Raw genomic sequence first — 13,250 nt, 5'->3', positions numbered from 1 at the left:
AACCCACACTTTATGTCTACAGAGAGGAGCTGATTTGAATTTGTGGTTTCTTTGTTTTTTAATTTACTGAGGAAGGAAAAAATCTTATCTATATTTTGGCCCATTCAGCAAATTTTCACTAGCATCTGTAGAACCAAATGCATGAACTGATTTTTTTTAAAAAAGAGACCTAAGGACTTCCCTGGTGGCACAGTGGTTAAGAATCCGCCTGCCAATGCAGGGGACTTGGGTTCGATCCCTGGTCTGGGAAGATCCACACGCCGGGGAGCAACTAAGCCCGTGCGCCACAGCTACTGATCCTGTGTGCCACAACTACTGAAGCCCACATGCCACAACTACTGAAGCCCGCGCGCCTAGAGCCCGTGCTCCGCAACAAGAGAAGCCACCACAATGAGAAGCCCGCGCACCGCACCGAAGGGTAGCCCCCGCTCACCGCAACTAGAGAAAGCCCGCGTGCAGCAACAAAGACCCAACACAGCCAAAAATAAAATAAATAAATAAATTTATTTAAAAAAAAAAAAAAAGAGAGACCTAAGACTCTTATTTTTAAATTGTATCCGAGAGGATTATTTTTCCAGTTTTATTGAGAAATAATTGACATACATCACCGTATATGTTTAAGGTGTACAGCACAATGGTTTGACTTACATACACTGTGAAATGATCACAGTTCCTTCAGCTAAAGTCCATCATCCCCTACAGATACAATAAAGAGAAAAAAAAAAAAATAAAGAGAAAAGAAAAACATTTCTCCTTGTGACGAGAACTGTTAGGGTTTCCCCTCTCACCTTCCTGTACACCACAGAGCAGCTGTAACTATAGTCCCCATGCTGGCATCACATGCTGGTCCTTATTCACCTTGGAACTGAAGCTGGTACATTTGGACCACCTTCCTCCACCTCCCCCCTGCCTCTGGTGACCACCAATCTCATCTCTTTTTCTATCAGCTTGGTGGGTTGGGGGTTGTCATCATCGCTGTTGTTGTTTTAAAATTCCACGTATAAGAAACATCACACAGCATTTGCCTTTCTCTGACTTGTCTCACTGGGCATCATGCCCTCAAGGTCCATCCGTCCTGTAGCAAATGGTAGGATTTCCTATTTTTTATAGCTGAGTAGTATTCCACTGTGTTATATATATATAAACACTTATTTACCCATTCATCCACCAGTGGACACTTGGGTAGCTTCCACGTCTTGGCAGTTGTAAATAATGTTACAATGAACATGGGGGTCCTTACATATTTTTAAGTTATTGTTTCCATTTCCTTTGGATAAATACCCAGAAGTGGAATCGCTGAATCATATGGTAGTGCTATTTTTCACTTTTGAGGAACCTCCACACTGTTTTCCACAGGCACTGCACCAATTTACATTCCCACTAAAGTTGTACAAGACTTCCCTTTTCTCCACTTCCTCGCCAACACTTTTTATTTCTTGTCTTTTTGATGATAACCATTCTGACGGGTGTGAGGTGATAGCTCATCGTGGTATTGATTTGCATTTCCCTAGTGATTAGTGATGCTGGCATCTGTGCAGGTACCTGTTGGCCATCTGCATGTCTTCTTTGCAAAAATGTCTATTCAGATCCTCTGCCCATTTTTTAATTGGATTATTTGGTTTGATGCTATTGAGATGTATGAGTTCTTTATATATTTTGGATGTTAACCCTTATCAGATATATGGTTTGCAAATATTTTTCCCGTTTCATAGGCTGTCTTTTTACTTTGTTGATGGTTTCCTTTGCTGTGCAGAAGCTCTTTAGTTCGAGGTAGTCCCACTTGTTTCTTTTTTTATTTTGTTGCTTCTGATTTAGGTGTGATCTTCAAGAAATCATTACCAAGACCCATGTCAAGGAGATCTTTCCCTATGTTTTCTTCTAGGAGTTTCACAGTTTTGAGTCTTATGTTTAAGTCTTTAATTCATTTCGAGTAAATTTTTGTGACTGGTGTAAGACTGAGGTCTAGTTTCATTCTTTTGCATGTGAATATCCAATTTTCCCAGCACCATTTATCAAAGAGACTATCTTTTCTCCAGTGAGTATTCTTGGCTCCCTTGTCAAATATTAATTGACTTTATATGCTTGAGTTTATTTTCAGGCTCTCAATTCTGTCTCATTGATCTATGTGACTGTTTTTATGCCAATACCATACTGTTTTGATTACTATAGCTTTACGGTATAGCTTGAAATCAGGAAGTGTGATGCCTCCTGCTTCGAGGAGCTGATTTTTATAAAACCTAATTCTGAGACTTGGTAAATCTCTCAGTCTCCTTAAGTGCCTGTTTCTTAATCAATAAAATATGGAGTTTGGACTATTTGTTGCTATGGTTCATTCCAGGTCTAAAATGCCATTTTCACCAAATTTTAAATCAATCTCACCATAGGGGCCAAAGCACCTTAAAAGAAAATGACAAGTCCCAAGTAAAGAGAGCCACGTCTCTGAAGTGTGGCTTGGAGGAGAGTTCCCTCAAGAAGGAACACCCATTTGGGATTTAAACAGATGAGAAATAAACCTTTGTCATTTTTAAACCTTTATACATTCAGTGGCTTAATTGTTACAATGGCTGATGTTAACTAATACACTTCTGGGCTTTAGTTCCATCATTTAAAAGAATGAGAATAATAATTATCCTCTAGGAAATTTTTGTGCAGTTTACATTGAACAACGTGTGTGAAAGGCCCACTGAGAGCCCCAGGGAGCAGGTGGCACCTTTGGCTCTGTCCCCCTGCCCTGCTGCAGGGGGAGGACACAGAGACCCTTTCTGGCCACGTGGGCAGGAGTGAAGCTGTGCTCCACGAGGTCATCAGCCTGTGTCCCCAGAGGGAGCCATGTGGGTGCAGCCTCACCCACGTGGCACAGGCCAGGAACAGGGGCGGTGACGTGAGTGTTCCTCCTGCACCCGGGTCACCCCATAAGCTTCGTCCACCCACACACTGCACCCGGGTCACCCCATAAGCTTCGTCCACCCACACACACACTCACCCCAGTGCTTTCCCTCGTGTGCGGTTCAACTGCTGCCCTCACCCTGACAACCACGCTGTGCCCTGGGATCAATCGTCATCCCGTGACGACCGTGGTCCCTGTGTCCTGTGTCTGCACGGAAGCAGGGGCAGCACGCGCTGAACCTGGACCCTCCTGGACCCTCCTGCTGCCACCACGGTGACACCTCCACCACCAACAAAACCATAAGGGACCTCGCGGCCCACTGGGGCAAACCCATGGTTACAAAGGTGAGCAGAGCCAGAGATCGGGCAGGAGGACATGGGAGACAAGACGACCGTCCCCGGGTGAGGGCGCACGTGTCACAGGGCCACCACCAAGCGCCAGTGATTCTCCCACCACAGGAGAGGCTGCGAGCTCGGTCACCGGCGTGTGCGCAGGAAGGACACCATCTCCCAGCACAGCCCGTGCCACGGCCGCGACAGTGGCTCGTGCCCCGTGGACTCGCCCTGTTTTCCTTACATCTTGACCTTGACGGCTCCAGGAGCCTTGATTCCACCCCAGGTGGCAGAGATTCTGTCTTCCACTCACTTTTCTTGCCAGTGTCCTCGAAACAGATCTCAGTGCTCTCTTTCCCTACAAATGCTTGGAAGACTCTGAGTCTCCATCACCCAGCAGGGACGCACCCTCAGGTGCCCGCCCCCCCCCAGGGCCTGGGCCTTCAGAGCCACCCCAGGGCCCCGTTCCACGAGGCAGCAAAGGAGCCTAAATTCTCGAGCGTTCGGGGGGCCGGGAGGAGGTGAGCCTGGTCCCCTGGGCCTGGCCTGGGAAGCGCCCACCCTGTGAGCTGGGGCAGCTCCGTCTCCCCGAGTGTGGGGGGCTCTTCCCCTGCCTGCCCCCAACAATCCCTTGCACTGATCGCGGCCAGGGTTCCCCGCACGACTCAGCGCTGCTTCACACGCTGCATCCTCTCTGCCCTCGGCCCGGCTTCCCTGCCGGTTACTCAGTGAGGCAGGCGGGTCCCGAGTGAGCTCAGACCCTCCCTGTGCTCCTTCAGTCACTTCCTAAAGCCATCCGCTCCCCCAGGAAAACCACCACGGGTGTGATCATACTTCTGTTTTCTCTATTAGCGCTTCCCAGTTCTTTCGAAGACCCCCCTGAGACTCTGATGAATGACATGGAGGCTGGCCCAGAAGAAGGACAGCCTCAGGGCCCCGGGGCCTCGGCGATGCCCTCTCCCGAGCACCTCCACGTGGTGGGAGCCCTCAGCTGCCCCTCCCGCTCACCTCCCTCCTCCCAGGCCCGGAGCCGAGGACAAACCTCCAGGAGAAAAGAGCAGACCAGCTCGGGGAGAGGGCGGGATCAGAAACTGTAATTCAATCTGATATTTGAGGCTTGGCAAGTATACCTCGGGGACTTCTTGAAAACCCCCCGAATCTTTTTCATTTCAGAGCAGTTAAGCCAACCCCAGCGTCCCGGCTCCAGGAAGCCGCGTGGCTCTGGGTTTTACTGCCGTTTCCTCTCCCTGGGCCGGCACCAGCTCCATTCTCGGCGTTTCGGTGCCACAGAGGGGCCCCCGCAAGCCAGCGTGGGCAGGGGCGGGGGGCGCGGGCCGGCCGGCGGGCACATGTGGCTTCCAGGCCGCCGGCTGAGGCACTGATGTGTAGTATAATCAAAAACATCCAGCGGTAATTTAATGGTTCCCACCAAGCACAGACACAAAGTCTAGCAACCCTTCCCTCCACATACTTAACCCTTGGAGGCAGAGAGAACGGCCAACAGAAAGGGAAAATTAATCTCGGGTAGTTGCTACCCTGGGATTCTTTTGCTTTTGGGGTTTTACCCTGATGTTAGAGAGGAAGATGTGAACTCTGGAAACGTGCCGGGAGCAGGAATTTACATTAAATGTCTTGTCCAGCTCTGGCGGGGTGGGGGAGTGAGAACCCTCACACGCTGGGGAGGCCAGGCCGCCGAGAGGACCGGCTGCTGCCCTTGGTGGAAAGAGTTTGAATCTGATTTAGATGCTCGGTGAGGGCATTGATTTAAGTGACTCTGAGGCCAGTTCCCCACCAGGAGAGAGCGATCTGGAGTGAGGACGCCGGGCACACCCGCCCTGCGAGCGGATTCAGTTACCAGGCCAGTGACAGACGTGGAAGCACGAGCTTGGGAAGAAACTGCTCTTCCGGTTAGAAGTTTTCCTTTCAAATTACAATAAATTTCCCTAAAATTAGTCACCCGCCATTGTCGAAACTTTCCATATCTGATAAGATCGGTGACAGCTCTTGGCTGTGGCTTGTCATCTGATCTGCAGATGCAGACTCATCTGAGGCTCTGTGGTCGAGGCCTCCGCTGGGCCGTCTGCACACATGTGCACAGAAGCCTACTATGCACCCAGAATCGTGCTGCAGGGAGCACGGTCCTGGGCTCACAGTAGGGATGTTGACGAGATTCCCTGAGCCACTGAGTCAGGCTCTGAGCTGGAGGCCCAGGAAGTTTTGTTTGCAGCGTCTCCTGGGGTCACTCTGCCGTGCAGCCAGGAGCCGCCGGCCTCGCCGGGGCCGCTCATCCTCGATGTGAGCCCAGGAGCGGGGCTGGCCAGGCGCCCCGCTTGGCTTCGTGGCTCTGACCCTGAGGCGGCGGGCCCTCTCCGGGCTTTGCGCCCTTCATCTGCAGAAGGCGGGTGATAAGGGCGTCATCCTGTAGAGCTTTGTGCAGGTGGAGCAAGCTGACGTCTGAAAAGCCTTTGGAACAGAAAGCGGCTGTTGTGAGCACTGGGTGGGGCGCATCACGGCCTCACTCTGAGACGTGAGTTCCGTGACGCAGAACCGACCGCAGTGGCTGCGAAAACCCACGGAGTGGGGAGAGGGGGCTGGGCAGCGGTGGGGTTCCTGACAGCGTTTAGCGAGGCCTGGGGGGCAGGGGCTGCGCTCCCCCGGGGAGGAAATCCTTAGCAGCAGTGGGCACATGGGACTGATCAGGAAATGGTCACAGACGACAGGATCGAACTCTGTGTTTACCTACGAGTTACCAACAGACCCGGCACCAACCCTACCCGGTGGGTCATCCATCTCAAGCACTATGTCAGCCTTCCCACTAGGCCCCACCCTGTGAATAGTAACAGGTGTGGGACTCCTGGGGGGGGGGCTGGGGCCTCTCAGAGGTCACACGCCCACCTGCCCTCCGCGCATCCTGACTACTCGAGCTCTGTGTGACCTGTCCCAGCCACCCCCCACTGACAAGGGAACCAGTGGCCAGCAGCCTGGACCGGGGACGGGACGGGGTCCTCCGACCCAGACCTGGGTCCTGGTGTGGGCACCAGCCTCTCCCCACTTTCTGCTGAGAGAGTTCTCTATCGGATATAAAATATTTGATACACATTTATATAATACACAGTGGGTACGGTATTTGTTAATTTACATATTTGATAAATATGTACAACTTTATGAGAAACACATGTTACTCTGTCTGGTGGGAGAAGTTGGGTCGTATGAGAACTTAGGTTTCTGTTGTGAAATGAATCCTAAACGACAGCATTTAGCATCCTGTCCCAAATAAGAACAGCCTCCCAAGAGAAGTCCAGGAAACCGAAACAATCATGACAAGAGAATGTGCTGCATCAGACTAATCTGGTCCTATTTTTTCCCCACTTTCTTTGACGTTAAATGCTGTCTGAGAAAAATATGATTCAGCGTGCACCATGTGTCTTTACTTTCTTTCCGGGGTGTTGCCGCCCGCAGCGACCAGCCTGATCCCGAGGTCCGTGATTCTGCCATCCTGAGGGGCCCTGATCAGCGGCACGTCGGCTGGGGCCTCTGTGTTTGTTTCCCTGGGCTCCTTAGAAACCTCTGCTCTGGCCTCAGCCTCGGCCTCCCCAGCGTCGGGGGCGGGGCGTCGAGGCGGCCCTGCGGGGGCGGGCGTTCCTGCCGCTGCCCCCGCAGCAGCCGGGATGCAGGCCGCGCTCGCCCCCCACCCTCCAGCCCCCGCGAGGCTGTGCGCTGCAGCCAGCTCCGTCTCCCTGGAAGCCCCCGGCCGCCTCCCCAGGCGCTTCTCAGCACGAACCGCTCCCCTTGGGTGGCTGGGAGTCGGTCCCCCTTTGGCCGGACGCCCCAAACTCCACCCACGGTGCCTGTAGTTGCTCTGACATGCGCTGCCCGCGTGTCTCTGTCGCTCCCTTGCACCTAACCTCACTGTTAGTACCCCTGGGGGCTTTTTCTACCGAGAAGCACTTTTCTCAGAGGCTTCTCGTGGCAGAGAGGCCAGTCCCGCGGTGACCCCGGTCCCGAGGCGGCCCAGCATCACGCAGCCTGAATCACAGCTCCCGTTGGCCGGGAGCAGGTCTAGAAAAGCAGGGGTTTGGGCAGAAACGGGCACTTAACTCAGGCCCGACCCCACCTCCTTCCCTCTGAAAGGCTTCTCCCTCCTGCCCTCTCCTGTCTCCACGGGCTTCCTGCTTCCTAACTCCTTTCTAAAATTAAAGCAACATACTTATCCTGGAACTCAAACCCCTTCAGGCCAGGGCAGTAATTCTCCAAGCATTTGCATTTTCAGATTTTTATCTCCAATTATGAAATGAAAGCTTTGTGTCTTGTTAAAGGAATGTCTGGTCAAGGGGAGGATTTCTGGGTAAAGCCTCCCTACACCTCAAGTCGCACCAAGGGCTCCACATGCCGGGCTCTGACAGGGCCATGTGCCCACACATGGCTCAGCCTGGCCCCCAGCCTCCCTCCTGGACCCCCTGGCAGCCCCATCTGGACCCCACGCCCTGGGGGCTACTTTGACAACCCCAGACTCTTCCTCCAGTGCTGACCTCAGGACGGGGCGTGAAGGGGCCTTGACGGGATGAGGGGACGAAGGTGGAGAGGCAAGAGCGGACCCAGAGCGGCTGGGGGCCCAGAAATCCTCTGCCTTCGCCCCTGGGGAGTGGCAGCCCCGTCTTGTCCTGGGAAAGCTGGAGTGACACCAGGTCTAAAGGCCAGAGATCCCATAAGAGGAGAGGAAGCCTTTAGAAGCTGCCCCGTCTGTGCAGCTGTGGTGGTCGCAGTTTGGGGCGGGGGGATTGCTCAGGGACCCCAGCCTGGGGTGACCCTGCCCCCCGGCCAGCAGCAGATCCCGACCTCTCGGCCTGTACGGTTACCTTCCTCCATGGCTGTGTCTACGGGGCAGCAGGCTGTGGCGCACTCATCCTAACATAAACGCAGGGAAGTAATAAAAGAAAGAATAAAATAAGAGAGGGGGGTGGACAGCTCTGGGCCAGCCAGCCTCGTCTCCGGCCCCGCGGGTTAACACACAGTTAACGGGGACGGAGAAGGAGGTCCTGGGAGCCCTCGACTTGTATGTACAGCCAGTGGGTCAAAAGCACAGGTGACACCCTGCACTGAGACTGGCACCTGAGGTGGGGAGGGGCTGCCTTGGGGGCCTCAAGCTGTGGGCCCCGATTCCGTCTCTGGGGAGGTGGTGTCAGAACTGAGTTGAGTTGTAGGACCTCCGGCTGGTGTCTGAGCATTGCTGGTGGGTGTGAGGAACCCCCTCCCACTCTAGAACTGGTCTCAGAACTCAGAGACCCTGATCTGGATTCGAGCCTCTGGACGGCGGCCCCAGTGGCACGAGACCATAGCCACCTTTGATCTGGGCCGGCAGGCACCGGTCCCGCTGGCCTCCACCAACCCAGAGGGCGGACGCGTGTGGTGGGCACAGCAGGACCCACAAAACCCAGAGGCCAGAGGGGCCTGTTGCGTGAAGCGTGCAGACCACCATGCAGGAGTGCGGAGGGTGGACGGCCGGGGGGCGGCGTGGGGACCGAAGATGGGAAGGTCCCAGCAAGCATGCTCCAGAGCCGCCACGAGCATCTGTTCGTGGGCAGGGGAGCACACGGTTGACTGAGTAACGCTAACTCTCAAAGAAGCAGATTTCTTTATCACTTTGATATATTCACAAATGCCTCCACAAAAGACATTTAAAAGAAGACTTGCCATTTTTTCGGAACCCAAACCAGGCTAATGTCTCTGTAAATACCATAAGGAAACATTGCTTAATAGGTGGTACTGTCTACCGCACGGGGTGCAGGGCTCGTCCTTCCAAAAGTAAATATTGGCGTATAAAGAAAACAGTGGGATTGGTTAAGCCAGTTTTTCAGGCCCAGTGCAGAAAAGTAAAAATCTGATTTATTTCTTCCCCTGTTCTGTTCTATTAAAATGAAATCATGCAGAAAGCAGCTTTCCCATATGTGTGCATGTTTTATAAAGGTGAGGCAGACTGCAAGTGAACAGCCCTCGAAGTACGATGCCCACGGCAGCTGTTTGATGTGTGTGGCACGGAAGCCAGGTTTCCTTGGAGGGTCTCGGTCAACAGTTTGCTGAAGCCAGCTCTCTCTCCCGCCCGGGACAGCTTACTCTGCCCACCTCTTCATGGCCCTCCTGGGTGACAGCACGCTGGGAGCTTAGATCAGCCATGCAGGGGGTTTCCCACCACGGAAACCAACAGACCTTACACCCAGGGCTTCTGGTCCCCAGAGACCTGTCAACCTTCCAGCAGCACCACTGGGAAAACGAGGCTGTAGAGCAGAAATAGACAAAAAAGGGCCTCTGCCTGACTTGGGGCTCAAGCCAGGAAGGGTTCTTGAGTTTCTTAATGGTTGGAAGAACCATCCACAAACACTGTTATCAAACGCTGAACAATCTTGGAAACTAGCTCTTGCTGCAGGTTTAATAATGTTTCTAAATAAATTCAATCTAAAATTACAAGGCAAAACGGTGCTTATATATAACACTTTTCATGCGGTAAAGTCATTTCATCAACAGCTAACGTTGTTGGAATCACAAGTAGTGTCAAGGTGCTTTATACACTTTCTGTGTTGTTAAAATTTAAAACAAGGAACAATCTCCATTCCCACACGTATCTCCAGGGAGGTGCATCTTCTCGACTCACGCTACAGCCATGGCAGCAACTCCTGTTGCAAGTGTAAAGGAAATTTCCATATCGCAAAATCCACTTAGGCTTTCTGGGTCTGGAACAGGATGGTGTAAGCCCACTTTTCTCTGCTATGTCCTCTAACTTCAACCAAATAACCCTGGAAATTATCAACAGAGAATGATAAAAGGACCCTAAAGCCTGGAAAGAAAGAAGGGGGCTGACTGTAGACTTGGAGACTTGAGGAAAAGCAATGTGGTTCCCTAGGCTCCCTTTATCTGCCATAGGTCTCGGACTAAGGGGCCAGAGAAGACTGCAACTCAGAACCGCCAAGAGGCATGGACGAAAAACACTTCTCACTTCTCTCTTTAGCCAGAGGCCTAGGAAAGAGGAAACCCAAGTTCCTCTCCTCAAACCGGGTCACTGGCAGGTAGACCAGCCCACCTGCAGGGCCAGCCCTCCCCCAACTGCATGAGGAATCTCGGTCCAGCTGCTCCTGAGCTTCTGCCCCAGCAACACAAGGCAACCCAGAAGAATGCTGTCCATCCCTGTGGGCAACACCAACAGGGATTGAAAGGGAGCCCCAGCGGTGCCAGAAGAACGTCAGACCAGAGGAGCACAGCAAGCGTTCTGAAAGGTGAATTGATGTCGGAACCAGTAGGCCAGCACCATGTGCTAACCCTAAACAGAAAACTACCTGCTAAACAATCTCCTGAAACAAATGCAAATATAGACATTCTCAGCAAAGAAATGAAGTTATAAAAAAGAATTAAATGGAAATAGCAGAAAAGAAAAACACAATAATCAAAATGTTGAAACTAGTTGATAAACTCAATAGTTGAATGGTGAAATTAGATAATACACTCAGTGAACTTGAAGACAAATCATTAGAATTTACTCAATCTGAACAGAGAAAAAATAGGCTTCAAAAATGAACAGATTATCGGAGTCTGTGGGATACTAAAAGATCCAACATTTATATTATTAGAGTCCCAAAGGAGGGGAGGTAGGAATGTGGGACTAAAAACTTTCCAAATTTGGTAAAATACATAAAACTATAGATTCAAGAAGATGAGAGAAACCTAAATGTAATAAACCCAAAGAAATCCACACAAGTACATCAAAATGGAATTTCTGAAAATTAAAGACAAAGAAAAAGTCTTAAAAACCGCCAGAGAGAAATGACACGTTACTTATGAAAGAACAAGAATTTATGGCAGCAGATTTCTCATCTGAAACCTAGGAGACCAGAAAGAAGAAGCACGACAACTTTCAAGTGCTGAGAGGAAAGAACTGTCAACTAGAATCTTATATCTGAGTAAACTACACTTAAATTCTATGCAAAAAAAAAAAAAAAAGAATGAAGAGGAAATAAAAAATTCTTAGACAAAGGAAAACTAAGATAATTTGTTACTAGCAGACCTATCTTAAAGACTGGCAAAATGAAGCTCTACAAAAGTAAAGAGAATGATAATAAAAGAAGGCTGGAAATTTCAGGGGAAAAAAGGAGCAATAGAAAGACTGAAAATAAAAGTAAATATGATAGACTATTCTTTGATGAGTTACTTTAATCATATTTTATGATTGAAGCAAAATTTGTAACACCATTTGATATGGTGCTAATGTATGTAAAGGAAATATTTAAGCCAATTATATTTTAAAACTGGAGAAAGAAAAGGGACCTTAACTGAAGTAAAGTCTATGCTTCATTCAAAGTGATAAAATGTCAGTACCAGTAAGCAGTGATGTCACATGAGTATACAATAATACGTAGAACAATCAGAAATAACACTGTAGGGACTTCCCTGGTGGTCCAGTGGTTAAGAACCCGCCTTCCAATGCAGGGGACGCGGGTTCGATCGCTGGCCAGGGAACCAAGATGCCACATGCCACGGAGAAACTAAGCCCACACACTGCAACTAGTGAGAAGCTCGCACACTGCAATGAAAGATCCCACGTGCCGCAACTAAGATCCAATGCAGCCATAAATAAATAAATAATCAAAGAATCAAAAATAAAATGTCTCTCTTCTGGCAATAATCACGCTTTTTAAAAAAAGAAAAGGAAAGAAATAACACTGTACAAAGTTATATGCTCAAAAATGTTATAAATAAAAAAAATGTTATAAAGAAGTCAACACGGAATTCTAAAAAATGTTAAAATTAGACATAGGAAAGCAATAAATCAAAAGAAGTGAGAAACAGAGAGAATAAACAAGAAAGAAATAATAAAGAACAGACCTAAGCCCTACCATATTAATAATTTTTTTTTTTTGGGCTGTGCCAGGTCTTTGTCGTGGCAGGTGGGCTCCTTAGTTGCAGCTCGTGGGCCCCTTAGTTGTGGCTCAAGGACTCCTTAGTTGTGGCAGGTGGGCTTCGCATGCCAACTCTTAGTTACGGCATGCATGTGGGATCTAGTTCCCTGACCAGTGATTGAACATGGGCCCCCTGCATTGGGAGCGCAGAGTCTTCACCACTGAGTCACCAGGGAAGTCCCAATAGTTACTTTAAATGTAAATGGTCTAAATACAACAAGAAAAGCACACAGGTTGACATGTTGGATTACAAAAAAAGAAACATGACCCCAATAAATGTGTACAACAAACTCTCTTGAAACATAACAACATAGGTATGTTTAAATTAAAAGGATAGGAGAGGGAAGAGACATGGGGATATATGTACATGTATAGCTGATTCACTTTGTTATAAAGCAGAAACACACCATTGTAAAGCAATTATACTACAATAAATATGTAAAAAAAAAAAGGATAGGAAAACACATATGATGCAACATGAATTTTTAAGAAATAGGAAAGCTTACATTAATATCAGATAAAGTAGATTTCAGAGCAAAGAATATTACTAGGGTAAAAAGAGGAACATTACATCAATCCTTCAAGAATATATAGAAATTCTAAACCTGTACACATGAAACACCAGAGCTTCAACTAATAGAGCTGAAAGAAAAAAATAAACTAATTATAGTTGGGGACCACAACACAAACTCTCAGAAACTGATAGAGCTGTAGAATATTACAACTCACATCATACTTATCGAAAAACTGAGCACTTTCCCTCTAAGATCAGAAGCAATGCAGGATGCCTCGTCTCAGCACTCATTTAACATAGTTCTGCACATTCCAGCCAATGCAATAAGGCAAGACAAAGAAATAGAAGATGTACAGATTGGAAAGGAAGAAATAAAACTGTGTCTATTTGCAGATGACATGACTGTCTATGTAAATATCCTAAGGAATCTACCAAGAAAACTCATAGAACTAATAAGTGAGTTTTGATAAGCTTTCAGGATACAAAATCAGCACACAAAAATCAGTTTCACCTTTATCTACTGAAAACAAACAAATTGAAATCAAAATTTTAAAAGCACTGCCAATTATAATATC

The sequence above is a fragment of the Eubalaena glacialis genome, chromosome 17, assembly GCF_028564815.1.
Source record: "Eubalaena glacialis isolate mEubGla1 chromosome 17, mEubGla1.1.hap2.+ XY, whole genome shotgun sequence".
Taxonomy (NCBI): domain Eukaryota; kingdom Metazoa; phylum Chordata; class Mammalia; order Artiodactyla; family Balaenidae; genus Eubalaena; species Eubalaena glacialis.
Note: the sequence above shows the minus strand (reverse complement) of the source record.